This window comes from Lissotriton vulgaris, chromosome 10 (assembly GCF_964263255.1).
Source record: "Lissotriton vulgaris chromosome 10, aLisVul1.2, whole genome shotgun sequence".
NCBI lineage: Eukaryota > Metazoa > Chordata > Amphibia > Caudata > Salamandridae > Lissotriton > Lissotriton vulgaris.
Window position 1 is genome coordinate 239,086,254 of NC_141698.1, and position 17,965 is coordinate 239,104,218.

Below are 17,965 nucleotides of genomic sequence, written 5' to 3' on the forward strand. Positions count from 1 at the left end.
ACTTTGTGACGCAAACCCTGGGCAAACTGTTAGGAAATCTGCACCCACAAATTGCAGATTTTAATATCCCATAATCTTAGTCTGCACATTTTTATGGGCAAAGACGGGACTCACTTCAGCAAAATATGTTCATGCTAGAAATGTAGTGGTGATATGTGGTTGAAATTCACATAATTTGCTTTGGTGTCATTAAATTCAGCACAAATTGTGCAAAATTTGGCAAAAGGCAAAACCAGCACTAATGTGGAAAATCGTTACGGTTTGGTGAACATTATCTGCGCCATCTTGCCTTTTTCCCGATGCCACATTTTTTTCATACGCCCCCACCACTTTAGTTGTTCTTGATCAGAACCGCTCTCTGCACGTCCCTGACCCCCAACCCGGTTCTTCACCCTCGCCAGCCCCCCCCCCCCATGTACTAGTCAAACCCCCCCCCGCCCTCACGTACCCTACGCATAAGCGGCAGCCATTTTAAGCACTATGGCCTCCCTGTCCCTCGCTGATAGCCGGTGCGTCTCACTCTCTTTCTTAAGCCTCGCAGGCATCCCCCGCACGCTGGCGACCCCCGCACTCTCACATGCCTTGGGTCATAAACCCCTCTTCAGCGCAGATCTGTCTCAGAATCCCATCCTGTTCCCAGCGCGACACCTCCCTTCATTCCTTTCATAGTCTCAGGCCCTTTGATGCAAACCTCCCTTTTCTGTGTGCCCGTCTGTCTTCCTAGTTCCCAAGCCACCACCTGGCCCTGCGGATACTGTTTATTACCCCGTACAGTAGGAAGCCTCCCCTCCCCATCAAAAGACCCTCGAGCCGATCAAAGCCCCCACCCTACGAGATCCGATCAAACTTCACACATTCCGTGAATCGGCGGAATGTCCAGCTGCGCGATAGCCATCACCTGCTGTTACCGGGGTGGGGACTTCAACTGTAAATGTGTGTGGGAACGTGCCTGAAGGGGAGATTCCGAGGATATCCTTTTATGTTTCAAAGCATTGCAAGAATGTGTTACATGCAATAAAGATCATAAACCCGTGTATAAGAGGCCAGGCCTCGAGAGATGCGTTTAGAGCACCTCGTGACGATACTTGCTGTCCGAATTGATGTGTTCTCCTCCGGAGAGAATAAACCCTCGTTTCCTGCCTTTCAGTCTCCAGCGCCTGCTTCTTCATTGATTAAATATTGGTGGGTCATAGAGGCGACACCGCCGGGCAACACAAAAAGGGTCTTTGATCACTGGTTGTCTACGACCCCTTTTACACTAAGCGCTCTATTTTGGATGAGAGAATGCATTTCATGATAAAAACACAAAATACACAAGTGCTGCAAACAACAGACACTCATGCTCAGGTCACTCGTGGTGTTCTACAGTGAGCAGGAAAGCCTGCCGATGTCAGCTTGTGCATATTCTTTTCTGATATGCATATGTATTCCATATCTTGCTCACTGTCCTAGGCTCCAGCATGTTTTTAAGGCTTCTTAAGTTTTTTGAACTTATTACGTGTTTTTTAAAAAGATAACTTTAGAAAAATCTCTTTAAATAGACATAAATACTCTTGTTCCACTCAGGATGAAGTGTCACAGGACTGAAATCTCACACAAACAAACTGGTAATATGCACATGTCACATGTGTGAAAACGTAAAACACAGCAGCTATAAGCACAGTGTTTAAAATCACTTTTAAATGCAATTTTGGAATCTTCTAAATGAAACTTCAAATGGAAAAACTAAAGCAGTTTAAATGTAAAATATGACTTTTAAAAGCATAACCGTGCACATTTGAACATATGAGTAAAAGATTCAAAGCATTCACTTCTGGGCGCTACCAGCAAGTGCTTCCTGGCTTCACAGGAAGTGGCATCTCTCAGAACTTGAGAAAACTGAGCCTCCATCTTCCAAAGACCTTGTGACTTCTGGCATTCTCTCCACCTCCTCAGATCTGCTGAGTCAAACTAATAGAATGCACGCAAACCAACACATGCAGAACAGGCTTCCATTCCAAAGCCCATTCAAACCAAAGTGTTTGTTGTCCATTAACCAGAGTGATTGGAAAATAGTGACAGTAAAAAAACAAAAAATGTCTCCCTCGCCGAAAGAGATGATTCCTAAGGCTAGGGGGGGGGGGGCATTCGCATTTTTCATTTTGAAAAGGAAACCAGTTTGGTGCAAGGCACCATCGTGTTGACAAAGCAAAGGACCTAACTGCGAAACGCATTGACAGGAAACACCATGATTCTGATGCTTGAGAAGTGACTGCCAGCTTGGTGCTCATAGGTAATCTCCGTCAGATGACAGACTCATTTACTGTCCATCTGGTGGATAAACAGGCCGTCTGCCTATAAGTAAACCAGACCCTAGGTTAAATAAACTATTTAAATAGGTGTAACTCAGCCAAATGGAGTGCTGTGTAACCATTTGGGCTAACCAGATTAAAAAATGTAAATGTTGCGGTTCTAGCAACGTTTCCTTTTTTGGATTGAAATGGGAAAAATGAGACATGGTCTTTAGATTTGTGTTCCAGGACCTCACACGTGCATAGAGATATTCTACCTTCGATGAACACGAAAGTGAATCCAATAGCAACAAATCTATGCTTATCTGGTAATATATGGCCCTAAAAACAAAGAAAATGTTTCCAAAATATATGGTGGCTTTGAGGGAATGTCTTCTTCTTGTACAGTGGGATGACCCACAAATAGTCATTACTCTATTTTATGTTCTTTATTCAAATGTCAACCTGCTTGATAGTTTCAATTCCCTGAAATTCTGATAAATACGCATAACCTAAGGAACCTATTTATTTTAATATTCCAAAATAACAATGAAACTACTGAAGTGCTTTCAAATATCAATTTTTCATATTTATTTATATTTGCCAAGGTATGTAATAAATAGAGAATGAAATATTAGAACTATTATACACTATACAGAAATATTTAAAATATCATAAACAAATGCAAAATCCATATTGCATATAATACAGAATTAAAAACTATATATGCATATGTTGATTATCTGTTTCGTCAGGTCAGTGGGCTTTTAACAAATTATCCGCTGCTGGTGTAAACCATCAGTAGCCTGTTGGAAGAAAAAAACAAAAGGTACATACAATTAGATTGAGAGATACAAAGCACAAAACGGCCTGAAACAAAAACAACGAATTAGGTGATAGAAATGATATGCGCGATTACAGAGTGATTGCACAGTCTTGGTTTATGCCAGTGAGCCACTCTATGGGTGTGCCCTGTGCATGTTGAAATAAGAGAGTCAAACTACCAATTCATCTTTCACCGAAGATGGACCCAGTCTGAAATTTAGATCACAGTAACCATTTTCACTGGTGATGGAGGCATAGTCTCCTCTAACAAGGGGCCATAGAGATTGCACTAACAATGCATTACTTCCAAGTTGGTGTTTTCCAGGTTGCTTGTGAGCACATATTTGTAATATGGCAGCACCATTCTCTAGAAGAACTGATTAGGCAATTCATGGTCTTGATGGTGCTTGAAAGACCCCTGAAGGATGTCTTCTATCATAAATTCTATCATAAATTCTACTTCTTGCCATATTTAGTAGAGTAAGTCAAAATCTTCATTAACTCTTTTGATATTCAATCTATGTAAATCATTGTCAGCCTCATATTGCTGTCTGTCTATAAAAATGACAGTAAGTAGATGTTTGATTGCACGTTAAGCAAATGGCAGTGAAAACATTTAAGTAACCAGAGATAATAGTCTTGTCTTTTAGGCATACCCAACTATGCATCTAGGAAGACCTACAAATTTACCTAAACTTCAGTTGGATCAAGAGAAGTAAAAGCTAGCTCGTGCTTCAAAGTGTTTTTCTCTTGTTGCTGACAAGTTTCTTCTTTACTGGCTCTACTAAAGCAGACTTGTCCTAATGTTGAATTAGACAACAAGAAAGGGCAATTTCCTAGGAGCTTCTTTATACATTGGGTCACAGAGTTCATGTTTAAGTTGAACTACCTCCATGTGCATGATCCATGCAGAAGGCTGTTCTCTATATGATCAAGATGAGGAAACAATTGACTAAAATATTTTAAGGGAAGTGTGGAAAGGTTAGCGTCAGTTGTGGTCACTTCTAAGCAAATGCTTTTTGTTTTTTGTCTTGCTTGTCAAAGTACAAATGTTCTAGGTCATCAGGCAATCAAAGGTTAACACGTTATGTTCATCTACTGAAATTGCCACAGCAGGATTAACAGGTCATAGAGCAGAGAAAGGAATCTTAAGAGACAGAAGGGACTAAGGTAGCAAGATCAGCATGTGGTGGCAACAACAACACTCATGCAAGGCCACAAATGGGCTAGCACAAAGGGGATGCTCCACACCTGAATGGGGTCCATACACAAACCAGCTAAATACTGAAATACAGAAACTGGCAAAGGAAAAATAACAACCAGCACTGAAGCAGAAAACCACAAAGAGTAAATCCATGATAGTCACTTGATGGTATGACCGTAACTGCAGGAATTGATTCTTTATCACTTACATCTACAGGTAATGAGTATAAATTATTCCAGGATGGCAAGCAGGAATGTTACGCACCTGAAGGAACAACTACTAATTAACACCTACGTCTTCGGGGGAAACAGCAACAAAAGAGTCTGCAAAAAGAAAAAGAAAACCTTGATTTAAAGAACACCCAGCTGTCTCATTGAACTGTACTCATCATGGGTGACATTTGGTAAATAGAGGTCTTAGAAACTCTGGGGCATATTTACAATAACTGGCGCATCCCTGCATATCAGCAGGGATGTGCCAGTTATTGTGCGCCACAGCTCCGCCATCATGGATGCGCCGCATTTACAATGCGGCGCACCATGGGGCAAAAACGGCACAGATGCGTGACGCATCTGTGCCGTAAGAGTGGCGCATTGCTGGAGTTGCGTCGCAAGCGACGCAGCTCAAGCAATGCTCTGGGGGCCCTACCTAGTTAATGCTGCGTCAAACCTTACGCCTGCTTCAAGCAGGCGCAGGGTTTTGACACAGCATGGGCCTAAAAGTGACTAAGTGAAATCTTGTAGATTTCACTCAGCCACTTTTAGGAGGCGTTCCTGCGCCGGAACGCCCCCCGTGCCCAGGAACGCCTACATGTGGCGCAGGGCTTTACAACGTGATGCATCTCCTAGATGCGTCTCGTTGTAAGTACCTCGGACCATGGCGCAGTATTTGCGCCGCCGCTGCGTCACAAAAGTGACGCAAGGGCGGCGTAAATAAGGCGCTCTATGATCTATGGTTCCTATGATTTCTGGCAGAAGATTATTATGGGTTCTTGGGGCTACACAGAATATAGCACAATGTGTGATAGCAGCTTTTGGCCAAATGCGTTGATGTGTGTTACTTTGCGAGTGTAGTCATGTGTGTCTACAAACTCCTATGGAGTACAGTGGACAACAACAAATAGTCTCCTTTCCCTCAAGAGGCAAGCTATCCAGCATTCAAATCTTTGCTAGTGCAGCATAAAAAGCGCCCACCTTGAATACCATTTTGTGTGTACATTTCCATAGCATACATTATTGTTTTTTGTCGTTGTTGGAAATGGGTTCCACCGATTTAGTCAGGCTGTATTTTCTGCTTTAGTTTACCCGGTTTTTGGACCTTGGGGTTCAATTTATAAAGCCTTTGCTATGCCCATGCATCATGCAAGGTGAGGCAAGGACAATGCAAAGGCTTCAATAATATTTACAAAGCCATGCTAGGTCTGATGCATGGCTTTGTATAGAAATATAACTCAAGGCAGTTGCCTGAACTTAATTATGGTATATTTTAATTTGAGAGGCATTCCATGGATGGAGCATGGGCTTTCCTATGCATCCATGCATGGATTTTGGTGTATTCCCAGATTTTAAAAGACTTGTCATCTTGGGAATGCATCAAAATGCTACATATTCCCAAGTAAGGCATAACAAGGGGAAAATATATTATTTTCTCTTTCTACACGTGCTGTATTCTGCAGCACCCATAGAAAGAGGAAAAAGCCTTCATAGATTGATTTTGTGCACAAAAGTGTCCCTTCCTGCGCAAAAACAATCCAGCTGTAACACAGGCACCCTTGCACTATGGTAACTGCATCTCAGACCTCGTTCACGTTAATTAAAGGAATGAAGAAACATCCTGCTTTTTAACTCCACTTTCTCTCTTCAGATAAAACATTTACAAATGTATACAATATTGCATACCTATGCCACCACTTTCTTCTAGTAGAGGTCTCACTGGATCTATAAAACAAACAATGTTGAAAAATGCATCAATTTTCGTTCAACTATGGGTTTGTTCTTACAAATCTCTTCAACACACACGCACACTATTACAGATATATCAAAGTGCAAAACTTTCTTAAATAGTGTCGCCCTATGAAATTAAATCTAGAAGTTAAGGAAGACCTTCCTCTAAAACTCTACTGATTACTCAGGTAAGAACAGTACTGTCCTTATCTGAGCAGAGAACCATCTAAATGTGGGTATCAGCGCACTCCTATTAATGTAACATTGACGATCTTGTACTAAAATTTTAATGGTGGGCTCATAGGGTGTCACCTTCTGGTCATAAGTGCAAATTTCATGTATCCCAACAACACTAATCCTGAACTAGGATAGTGTCTCCCCTTTACACCCACACTGTCCCCAGTGAGTTTCTTAATGTCATTCTTAAAACCAAACTCATTCATCATGATGAAAAAATATTTGCAATCCATTTTTATTCAATTGAATCAACTGAGTTCCCAAAGGTTATGCCATGTGTTTATGCTCATAAATTCATTATAAACACATCCAAAAGTGCATTCCAAATCCCCTGTGCGAATTAGTGAAAATCAAAATCCCCAATGGATCTCAAGACCAACAGAGGTCCTCTGTCAGGGGTCTCCTATGGAACAAAAAAGAACACTGCTGTTTTGCAACATGATCAACAATGTATTGCGTAATTGACATACAATGCTTCTTAGCTGATTGAAACATAACATTTGGGAACTCAGTTGATTCAATTGATTATAAATGGATTCCGAATGATTTATTCATCATGATGAATTAGTTTGGATTGAAGGACTAACTTTAGAAGCCCACTGAATGCAACAGGGGTGCTAAAGGGGAGACACTATCCTAATATAGAATTAGTGCTATTGGAATCAGGGTACCATCTCGCATACAGCAGAATTAATAAGATTCCACTTCTCAGCTAGCCATCATCTAGACTTTCTCCTTTTTTTAAAATATTCCTCAAGATCCTGGTTTCGCACAATGGGGAACTGAAGTCCTACTAGACTTTTATGCACTTTGTCACTACCTTCAAGGCCTTTGTCACCATGCAGAATGTGATAGAAGAACGCTTAAAAGCAACTATGTCACCTGCCTGCAGGCACGCTCTATTCAAATCTGATCTCAGCAGGCCCTATCACCTTCAACTGTCATCCAATCAAATTCTTTGATCTGCTTTACTTGATTCCATTAAGAACTATGTATATGTTGCAAACCCAAACTGCTATATATTGCTTACCTGAAAAGAAATGTGGGGTGGCTACAAGTTGCAGTGGTTTGCACAAACCACAAAACCACAAAGTAAGTAAAATAAATAATTTGGCCATTATTTAGAGTGTGGTGGGTGGGATAATCGTTCCACCCATGGAGGATATCTCCCCCACCGAATTACAAGTGCCTTTGCACTTGAAATACATTGGAGGGGGCATTTACCATGTTAGTAAAGGACTATACTGTTTGCCAAACTCTAAACAAGGTCTTTTTTCTTTAATATTATTTATATTTTATCTGTTTTCAATACTACAATCTTGCATGTGAGGGGTGTAATGGTAGATCTACTTCATAGAGAACTTAGGGCCCGATGTAGGTAAACGCGATTTTCCGATTTCAAAATACCGAGGCGGGCCGAATCGGTATTCTGAAATCGGAAAACGAGATGTAGGAAAAAAATACCGATTGAATACCGATTCGGTCGGCATCGGTAATGAGATTCGGTACGTTCCGATTCAGCTCGGTCCGAATCGGAAATTACCGAATCGGCCAACAACGAATCGGAAAACACCGAATCGGCTACCACCGAATCGGATATTTCCGATTCGGCGAATACCGATTCGGTAAAAGCCGATTCGGTAAAAACCGATTCGGCAATCATAGACCCATGGCGAAAAAGCCCATAGGAATGCATTGCATGAACCGATTCGGCTTTTACCGATTCGGATAATACCGAATCGGATTTTACCGAATCGGATATTACCGAATCGGTAAAAGCCGATTCGGCAATAGGCGATTCAGCCAATGAGGTGGCTCCCCCTCCCCCACCCAAACAGGGAGTGGCAACCCTGGCAGGTGCAGCCAATTAAGAAGTTTCTAGAAGTTTCTGGAAAGCCTGCCTGAGCCCAACACACACAGTTAGCAGCAGTGGGAGAAGGAGGTTGCAAACTGAGCAGGAGAAAATGGCAGATCAGGCAGGAAGCCAGAAGTCCTCCCAAAAGAGGAAGCCCAAGTTCACCACCACCGAACTTCAGGTGCTGGTTGAGGAGGTGGTGAGGGTGCACCGCCAGCTCTTTGGCAAGCTGTCCCTCAACGTGCCAGACAGCACCAAGAGGAGATTGTGGGCTGACATCGCCCAGAAGGTCAATGCTGCTGGTGTCACCCCCAGGTCCATTGAGGAACTGAAGAAAAGGTTTTACGACCTCCGCAGCCTCACCAAGAGGAAGCTGGCTGACCTTCAAAGGCAGGCTGGACACACCGGAGGAGGCAAGAACCCGGCGCCACCCCTCACCGAGCTGGAGGAAATTGTCTCCAGCACCATCGAGAGGGAGAGCATAGTAGGAATCGGGACCCTGGACAGCACTGCGAGAGCCACAGCTACAGGTAAGAAGCATGCGCATCATGACACACCCTACCAGACACCTCCCCATTAGACACAATGCATAGGCAAACACCAGCACTGTACTGTCACCAACATACAAGAGACAAGCATCATGGTACATGTAGTCAGCAGAAGTTAGCCAAATATGTCAGTGCAGAATCACAAGACAGGAAACAGTGTGACACAGTGTAAGGAGATGCAAGGACATGTGGAATGCCATAATTGTACTGACTGTAATACATCGGCACTCAGTTTACAAATGCTTCTTTGTACCTAGGGGCACCATCAGGCGGCACCACTGTGACAGCAGAGGGAGCATCAACGTCAAACACTGCAGTCGCAGGGCCAAGCTACAGCCAGGCTGGTCAGGAGGAGGAGGATGAGGATGAGGAAGGAGACACCCCAGGGCTTGGAATGGAGGGAGTCCTGGTGATTGATTTCCAACCAGTGCACTCCCCAGTACTGTCCAGCACACCCCCCTTGCAATTTTCACCCGAAAACTCCCCTACAAGGCAGATCATTCCGCCTACACCAGCTCCTGCCACAATCGTGGCCTTGCCACCTGTCCAACCAGTCCTGGGAGCAGGGGCTCAGGGACCTGCCAGCACCACACCCCCACCAGTGGCACCCCAGCCCAGTCAGCAGGCCGGAAGCAGCAGTGCCCAACGCCGTGCCACCACCACCACCACTGCTGCACCAGCACGGGAGGGCAGTGTGTTCCTGGGCCTGGAGGGCCAAATGGTCAAAATCCAGCGCCAACAGGCCAGATCCACCATGGCCTGCCAACGCCAGCTCCTGCAGCACAACATGCAGATGGGGGAGTTGGTGAAGGGTTTCCAGGCTGTTGTGGACAGCAACAAGGAGGTGGCAGCAGGGTTGGGCAGGCTGACCACTGCCATCACCCACTCATCTGCCAGGCAGGAGGAGCATGAGGTTGCGCGCAGGAGGGATGCCCGGGTGCTCAACCGGGCCATGGCCCGCCTTGCAGCGGCGACCGCACAGCTGTGCCATCGAAGCTCAAATCAAGAATCCGTGCTCAGTCAGCACACGGCTGAGCTCACCAGGGGGATGGCCAGGATCACCACGGCCATGGAGGCCATGTTAATATCAAACGCCGCCTCCAATCCTGCCCTGGACCTGGGTGATGCTGGAGACAGCAGCAGCCGCAGCAGCCCGGCCAGCGCTGCATCTGAACCGCGGAGGAGCACCAGGCGATCCGCTGATGCTGCTGGCCATTCGGAGGGGGCCGAGGGACACCCCAGTGGGTCTGCCAAGCGGGCCAAAAAATAGCCTGACAAGGGGGGATGAGCAAACCAGTACCCTGGACTTTATTTGTTTTTACAGACTCCATTTTTTGATGCACTTCAGTGCTGTAACTGTGGTGCATCACTATTAAAAATTATATTTTCCAAGCAACATTTAGCTGTCTTTGCATCTGTACTCAGTCAGAAATAGTTCTCAGTGATCTCCTCACGTCTGTATCTGCCATCACATGGCGTACACACCCCAGCTGGCTGTGTCAGTGGCACAGCTTCGTCGTCGTCATAGTCCTCGTAGTCAGACAACTCCACCTCAGTGCCCTTCTTGACCGCAAGGTTGTGTAACATTGCACATACAGCTATGATCTTGCAGCAGGTGATGGGGGTATACTGCCTTGCACCTCCACTCTTGTGCAGGCATCTGAATCTACTTTTCCAGATGCCAAAGGTCCGTTCAACAACATTCCTGGTGCGTATGTGGGCCCGGTTATACCTCCTTTGGCTGGGTGTGGAGGGGTTGAGGTAGGGGGTGAGTATGAATGAGCGGAGGGCATATGCACTGTCGCCTGGAAGAGAAAGGGGTCACATTAGACACATGCATACATGTATTACACCTACCTACTATGTGTTATGGGGGTCTGATGATGTGGCTCACCTAGGAGGTATCCTTCTCCAAAATCGCCAGCCATCAGCCGTGCATATATGCCGCTCTGTTGGAATATATAGGAGTCATGGGTACTTCCTGGAAATTTTGCTACCAGGTCTGTGATGGTGCACTTGGCATTGCAGATCACCTGCACGTTGATGGTGTGTGTAGATTTCCGATTGCGGTATATGTATTCGGTGTCCGCTGGTGGGCAAATCGGAATATGCGTGCCATCTATGATACCGATGATTTGGGGAAAGTGTGCCATCTGGTAGAAGTCCGCTTTGGTTTGTAGCAGTTCTGCGTGGGTTGCAGGGAATGAGATGTATTGGTCCATCCTGTCTATCATGGCGTCAAGGAATATGTGGAAGAACCTTGACAGGCTGCTCTGGCTCACCCCTCCTGCTGCTGCTACTCCACTTTGATAGCTGCCAGACGCTACCAGGTGTAGGCTGCATAGCACCTGGACGTGCGCAGGGATGGCGTGTGCCCTTGGGGTGTGGTGGTCCAAGTATGGCTTAAGGTCCCTGATGAGCTCAAGTATGGTGTCAGAGTCCAGCCTGTATCTCTGTAGGATCTCAGCCTCAGTGAGCATGAACAGGGTTATCCTCTGTCTGTAGACCTGTTCATTTCTTAGCCATTCCCTCTGTCCTTCCTGCTGTAGCCGTAGCCGCCTCGCAATGACATAGAAAGCTGCCATCCTGCAAGTTGCAATGCATTTTGGGACTGTTTATATGGGTTGGAGTTGGTTACCACCTGATTGCAATCCATGGTAAATACCGAGTGAATTCTACCGATTTTGAGCCGATTTCGGTGTTTCTGTGCCTCCCTACATCTCCCCAACTGTCGGAATCGGGGAATTTCCCGATCGGAGATTCATACGAATCGGCATGTTTTCCGATTCGGATCATGTCCGATTCGGTATTTTTTCCGATTCGGTACATGGACCGAATCGGTGATTTTCCGATTCGGTGTCACTAACGAATCGGTTCTTGGACCGAATCGGTGATTTTCCGAATCGGTGTCACTAACGAATCGGTACAAGGACCGAATCGGTGATTTTCCGAATCGGTGTCAATAACGATTCGGTACAAGGACCGAATCGGTGATTTTCCGAATCGGTGTCACTAACGAATCGGTACAAGGACCGATTCGGTCTTTGTAACCGATTCGGTGTTTTTCCGAATCGTTACATATCCGATTTTCGGTATGTACGTATCGGATTCTTTCCCATTCGGTACTCATTCCGAATCGGTTTTCATTCCGATTCGTTCTGTTTTTGGTTCCCTACATCTCGATGGCTGTTTACCGATCGGTAAGGGCCAAAAATCGGTATTTTCGGCCAATACCGATCGGTAAAGCCCTACCTACATCGGGCCCTTAGTGATGAAGAAAGGAGGAGAATGTGGAGCATGATGAGGCAGGAGGTGTGACAGCAAATATGCTGGGGTAAAAACTAAAAAGTGGGACTGCGGACAAGTTGCGCCAGCCAGGTCACCCTCTTACTCTTGCATCAGCGTCATCAGATTTCCAGTACCAAGATGTGCTAATCCAGCATCCAATTTTTGTTTTGTTTAAAAAAATACTGCAAGCTCTGCATTTTGAAAAACTTGCAAATTTGCAAATGTATTGGTCAATCATTTTGGTAACTTGGTGCCTGCCTAGGTAAAATGAGGACTGAAGTTGGTTTGCATTGATTAGCAATACTAATTAAGGGCTAATAACTAATGGCCTTGACACTAATTAACTGTAAAAAGATTTCATAGTGGAATATGGTTGGTGACACTGACAGTGACACCTGTACTTCATTTGAAAGGCTTCAAGACATCTTTCTGTTTTTTTGTCATATTAAGAAAACCTCCCATCATATGCCATTATGCTACAGAGACTACCTCTGTCAATCAACAGTTCAAGGTCACAACAAAAAATATTTAATAAATGAATTATCGGGAGTACTTACCTAGACACTGCATCAGTCAGCGTCTCACTGCCTACACAAAAAAAAATACAATAGAGTTTGATAAAGAGCGTGGATTAAGTAGAGGTAGGAATGATACAGAAAGAGAGAAAGAGCAAGAGAGCAAGAAAAAAGAGGACAGAACTGGGGCTGCTCCTCGGCTAAGATACAGTAGAATGACCCCACTGCTTTCAAAGCAGTGAAAAAAGAAAATGATAATAGCTTTCTTATTTTAATTTTATTTTTGGTACCTGCTGGGCTGTGTTAAGGCAGAGCTGGGGTCACAGGGGGTGGAGTGGTGGGCACACTCTAAGTGTGCATGACGTCTTGGGCCGGCCAAACAGTCATGTGCACTTTGCATGTTCCCCACCAGGTTGTAATGCACAGCCTGGTAGGGAACATGCACAGGCTTCCTGTCCCCATCTGAGCAACAAGTCACGGTGCTCAAACCAATCACAACGAATGTATGGCGTTACAACACATACATTTATAACGAATGCCTTTACAAAGCAGTTTTTACATCGTAACATCCTTTACAATGTATTCTTTTACATCACATGCTATTACATCGCATTTTTCGAATCTACCTTTACAACGCTTTGCAATACATTGCAAAATACCATTACAACGCATATCATTACAACGATTTCCATTACATTGCATTTAGGGTTAGTGTTGGATAGTGTAGGGGTAATAATTACTATTCTAACTCCAGTGAGTGCAACAATAGGGTAAGTGTTGGATAGTGTACGGGTAAAATGTACTATTCTAACTCCAGTGAGTGCAACAGTAGGGTAAGTGTCGGATAGTGTAAGGGTACTATGCATTGTAATGGTATGCGTTGTAATGACTTGTGATGTAATGCCTGCATTGTAGTGACATGCATTGTAATGACATGCATTGTAGTGACATGCGATGTAAAGGCTGTGTTGTAATGACATGCGATGTAAAGGATGTTGCGATGTAATGACTGAGTTGTAAAGGTAGTGCAATGTAATGACTGCGTTGTAAAGGTTGTTCCCCTATCACAACACTGCATTGCAGCACTGTGATTGACTTTGGGGAGCCTGTGTGTGCTCCCTGCTTTGTTCTGGGACATCCGCAGGGAAGCAAAGGAGAGACGCCGCCCGCCGAAGAGGGAAGTGTTTGGTTTGTTTTTCTCAAACCTCACCTCCCCTATTCCCTGCCAGCCGCTTCTGGAATAGAAACAGCCAATAAGAAAAAGAAACAGTACACTGGCTGAATCTTTTAGACAGGAGAGGCATGTAGTTATGGCTCCTTGAAGGAGACCGGAAAAAAATCTTGCCTCTCACTATACATTAGGCTGCTACCACCGTCAGTCCAAATTGTGAACTAGCTTGGGACATAATCCTGCTTAGTCCTTGGTGCCCGATGCTCTGAGCATCACAATATATATATAATGAATATAAGAAGCCTGTCATACAGTGGGGCCTAGCAGTATCGCTCCACCCCAGGGACTGTGAAGAAGTGTAGGGAGCTCCGCATTTTTAGATTTGAGTGGGAGGAGTGATCAGGGGTGAGACTCTGTTCTTTCTCCCAACCACCCCACTTTCTGCTCCCAAAAGAGCAACTATAAAATGCTGATGTGTGTGCAGTGTGGGGGATGTGTCATTGGGAGGAGCGCTCATCCATGGTTCTCACCTGGTACTGAAAGGTGTACACTTGTCCCTGGTCCCGATAGAGCTACAACCACCGATATGAAGGGCCCCCACACCTCCTCACTGACAGTGCCTATATTGTTGTAGAACTGATTGGCTGGAATGTGATTGATTTTATGGCAAGACTGGAGGCTAATGTTATGCATAAGCCTTTATTTACCAGTTCCAGGCGGCACCTTTATAGAATCTCAGAAAGAACTTTAACAACCAAACAATGGAATAGAACACTACAGTCTAATGTAAGCCTCCTGCCCGCCGTATCCTCCTTCTTTTGTTTTCTGCTTCTGAGCAGATGAACAAGTTACTCACCTTCTGTAATGTTTTTTCCTGGTGGATGCAGTATCTGCCTGTAGAATCCTCACCTTTTGAATTATCCCCATGCATAGCATTCCATGGAAACATTTCTCCATAGCTCCCCCACGTCAACGAGGACGTCACAATTCATTGGCTACACACTCGACTCCGCGTGACATCATAGAAGCCATAAGAAGACCCTTTGGCATGCTAAGGTCACTTCCACCCATTTTTTTCCGTGCATTCGAGGTGAACCGGTGAACCAACAACATTTCCAACAAGTATACATAGTATACAGTACAAAATCTAATAAGGAAATAACCACATGCTATAGAAATTCCAAGTCAAAGCATCCTCATGATTTAAACCGAAAATCTCACAGGAAATATTCATACGAAAGATATATACAAATGTATTTCCTGTATAATCAGACAGGCAACGGGGAGGTGGTGGGTCAGTGAGAATTCCACAGGCAGATACTGTATACACCAGAAAAGGCATTACCGAAGATAAGTAACTTGTTCTTCTGATGAATAAATCTGCCTATGGATTCCTCAACTTTTGAATAGAATCCCAAGCAGTCCCATAGGATGATGTTAGCCTGTGTATATCAAAAAATCCTGTAATACAGAACAAGCAAAATGGCCATCCCACCTCACTTCTGAACCAAGCAATAATATTTTGCAAAAGTGTGGAGGGAGTACCGAGTTGCTGCTTCTCAGATGTCAATCCCAGGGCCACCTCCAGCCAAAGCAGAAGATGAAGATTTAGCTCTGGTAGAATGAGCAGAAATACCTTCAGGTGTCTCCTTCTTAGCTATAGCGTAGCAAATCTTGTAAAGAAAAATTATCCACCTGGATAAAGTTCTCTTGAGGAAAGTTCCCCGTTCATCTTGCCCACATATCCAATATATAGCTGGTAGTCTAATCTGCAATCTCAGGCTCTCTCGATATAAAAACTTACTTCCCTCTTAGGGTCCAAACAATGAAGCCTCTCCTCCTCCTTTGAAGGATGTGGGGGAGGTTAGAAAGTAGGCAGTCTGGATTGACATAGGTGTTATGGAGTAACCACCTTAGGCAGGAAAGTAGCTCTGGTCCTAAGCATCAGCTTATCTGCTTTAAAGGATGTAAAGGGAGGCTTGGAACTAAGAGTCTGCAAATCACTCACTCTTCTAGCAGATGTAATAGCAACAGAAAATATAGTTTTGAAGTTAAAAAGCCTCAATGGGCAACTATGCAAGTGCTAAAAAGGCAAACCGGTATGAAATGTAAGACCCCACTGAGGCATTATAAATGGAGTGGGAGAAAACTTATTAGTGAGACCCTTAATAAATTTCATAATTATAGGGGATTTAAAAAACAAAGGCTGATCCGGTAAACAAAAAAATGCAGACAAGGCAGATGGATATTCTTTAACAGTTGCAACAGCACAACCTTGCTGCACCAGGGATAGCGCAAAACTTAAAACATCTGATAAATGGGCTTTCAAAAAGTCAATTGACTGCTCTCCACACCACTTAACAAATGTTGTCCACCTGCCAGCATAGACGGTCTTGGTGGAGTGTCTTCTGGCAGATAAAATAATGTCCACCACATCAGGAGGGAGAGAAAAAGAACTCAGGTTGCCATATTCAATCTGCAGGTATGAAGGTGCAGGCTCTGGAGGCGGGGGAGTAGAATCTGCCCCTGTGATTGCGAGACGAAGTCTGCCCTGATAGGGAGACGGGGTGCAGGGCACACTGAGAGGACTTGGGCCCGGTCTTGGGGAATCTTCCTCAGAACTTGAGCAATCAAGGGTATAAGGGGAAACACATAAAGAAGCTAGGAGCCACATTCTAACTGAAATGTGCCAGCCAACACTCCCTCATCGTATAATGGAGACTGCAGAACATGGGGAAGTGTGTGTCCTCGTGAGTGTCAAACAGGTCAAACCGAGGAAACCACCACATCTCAAAAATGTAATGTACCGCTTCCGGATGGAGATGACACTTGTGATCGGCTGAATAATGCAGACTGAGACTGACCGCATGTATAATCAGAACCACGGCCAAATCTGATGGTACTGAACCCAGGATTAAAGACTCAGAGCTTTTCTCCCCAGAAGATACAACCTTACTCCTCCCTGTTTGCTGATATGCAACATTGTGGTAGTGTTGCCTGAACTGACTGACCACAAAGGGAAGGGAGGAAGGCCTCGAGAGCCAGACATATCACCCTCAGTTCCAAAAGATTGATGTGCAACAAACTTTCCTCTGGAAACAAAAGACCTCTGACCTCCAGATCCCCAAGATGAGCTCCTCACCCTAGAGTGGAGATCCATTGTCACGTTGGCCTCTGGAGAAGGAGGGTGAAACAGCTTCTCTTGAGACAGGTTGCTTGAAATACTCCATCATTGCAGATCTGTCTGCCGCAGTTTTTGAGGAGATTCTGACTAACTCCTCAAGATCTCCATTGTGTTGAAACCACTGCCTGCAGAGGCACCACTAAAGAGCCCTCATATGCAAGAGTGCATGTTTGACCAACTGAATGCAAGAAGCTAACAGACCAAGCAGACGCAAGACCTTAAGGACTGGAAGAAATGTTCCTTTCTGAAACACTGGAATCATAGCCTGAATGTCCTGAACCCTCTGTGGAGGCAGGAAGACATGACTCACTGTGGTGTCCAGTACTGCGCCTATGACCAGTTTGCACTGAGAGGGGTCCAGGTAAGATTTGGTTATATTTAGAGAAAACCCCAAGCTGAACAACAGTAAAGTTGACAACTGCAAATGGCGTAACACCATCTCTGGCGACTGCGCTTTGAGCAGCCAGTCACCTACATTCAGGAACACTGGTTTTCCCGACTTTCTGAGATGTGCTGCCACCACACCCATCACCTTTGTGAAGACGCGGGGTGTGGAAGTAAGGCAGAATGTAGGGACTGCAAACTGATAATGCTGAGACCTAACCGTAAAATGGAGATATTTCTGATGCGACTTCAGAATGGGAATGGGAACATATGCATCTGTAAATCAATTGAAATCATAGAGTATTCTTTCTCCAGTGCAAGGATAACCTGTGCCAGCATCAACATTTTGAACTTTTCCTGTTTGAAGAATTAATTCAAAATCCTGAGGTCGAGGATCGGCCATAAATGACTGTCCTTTTTGGTAAGCAGGAAATTCTGGGGACAACACCCCTGTCCTATTTCTTGCTCTCGAACCAACTCCATTGCATCCTTTTGGAGCAGAAATTGCACCTCCTGCTGGAGAAGCAGAAGATGCTTTTTG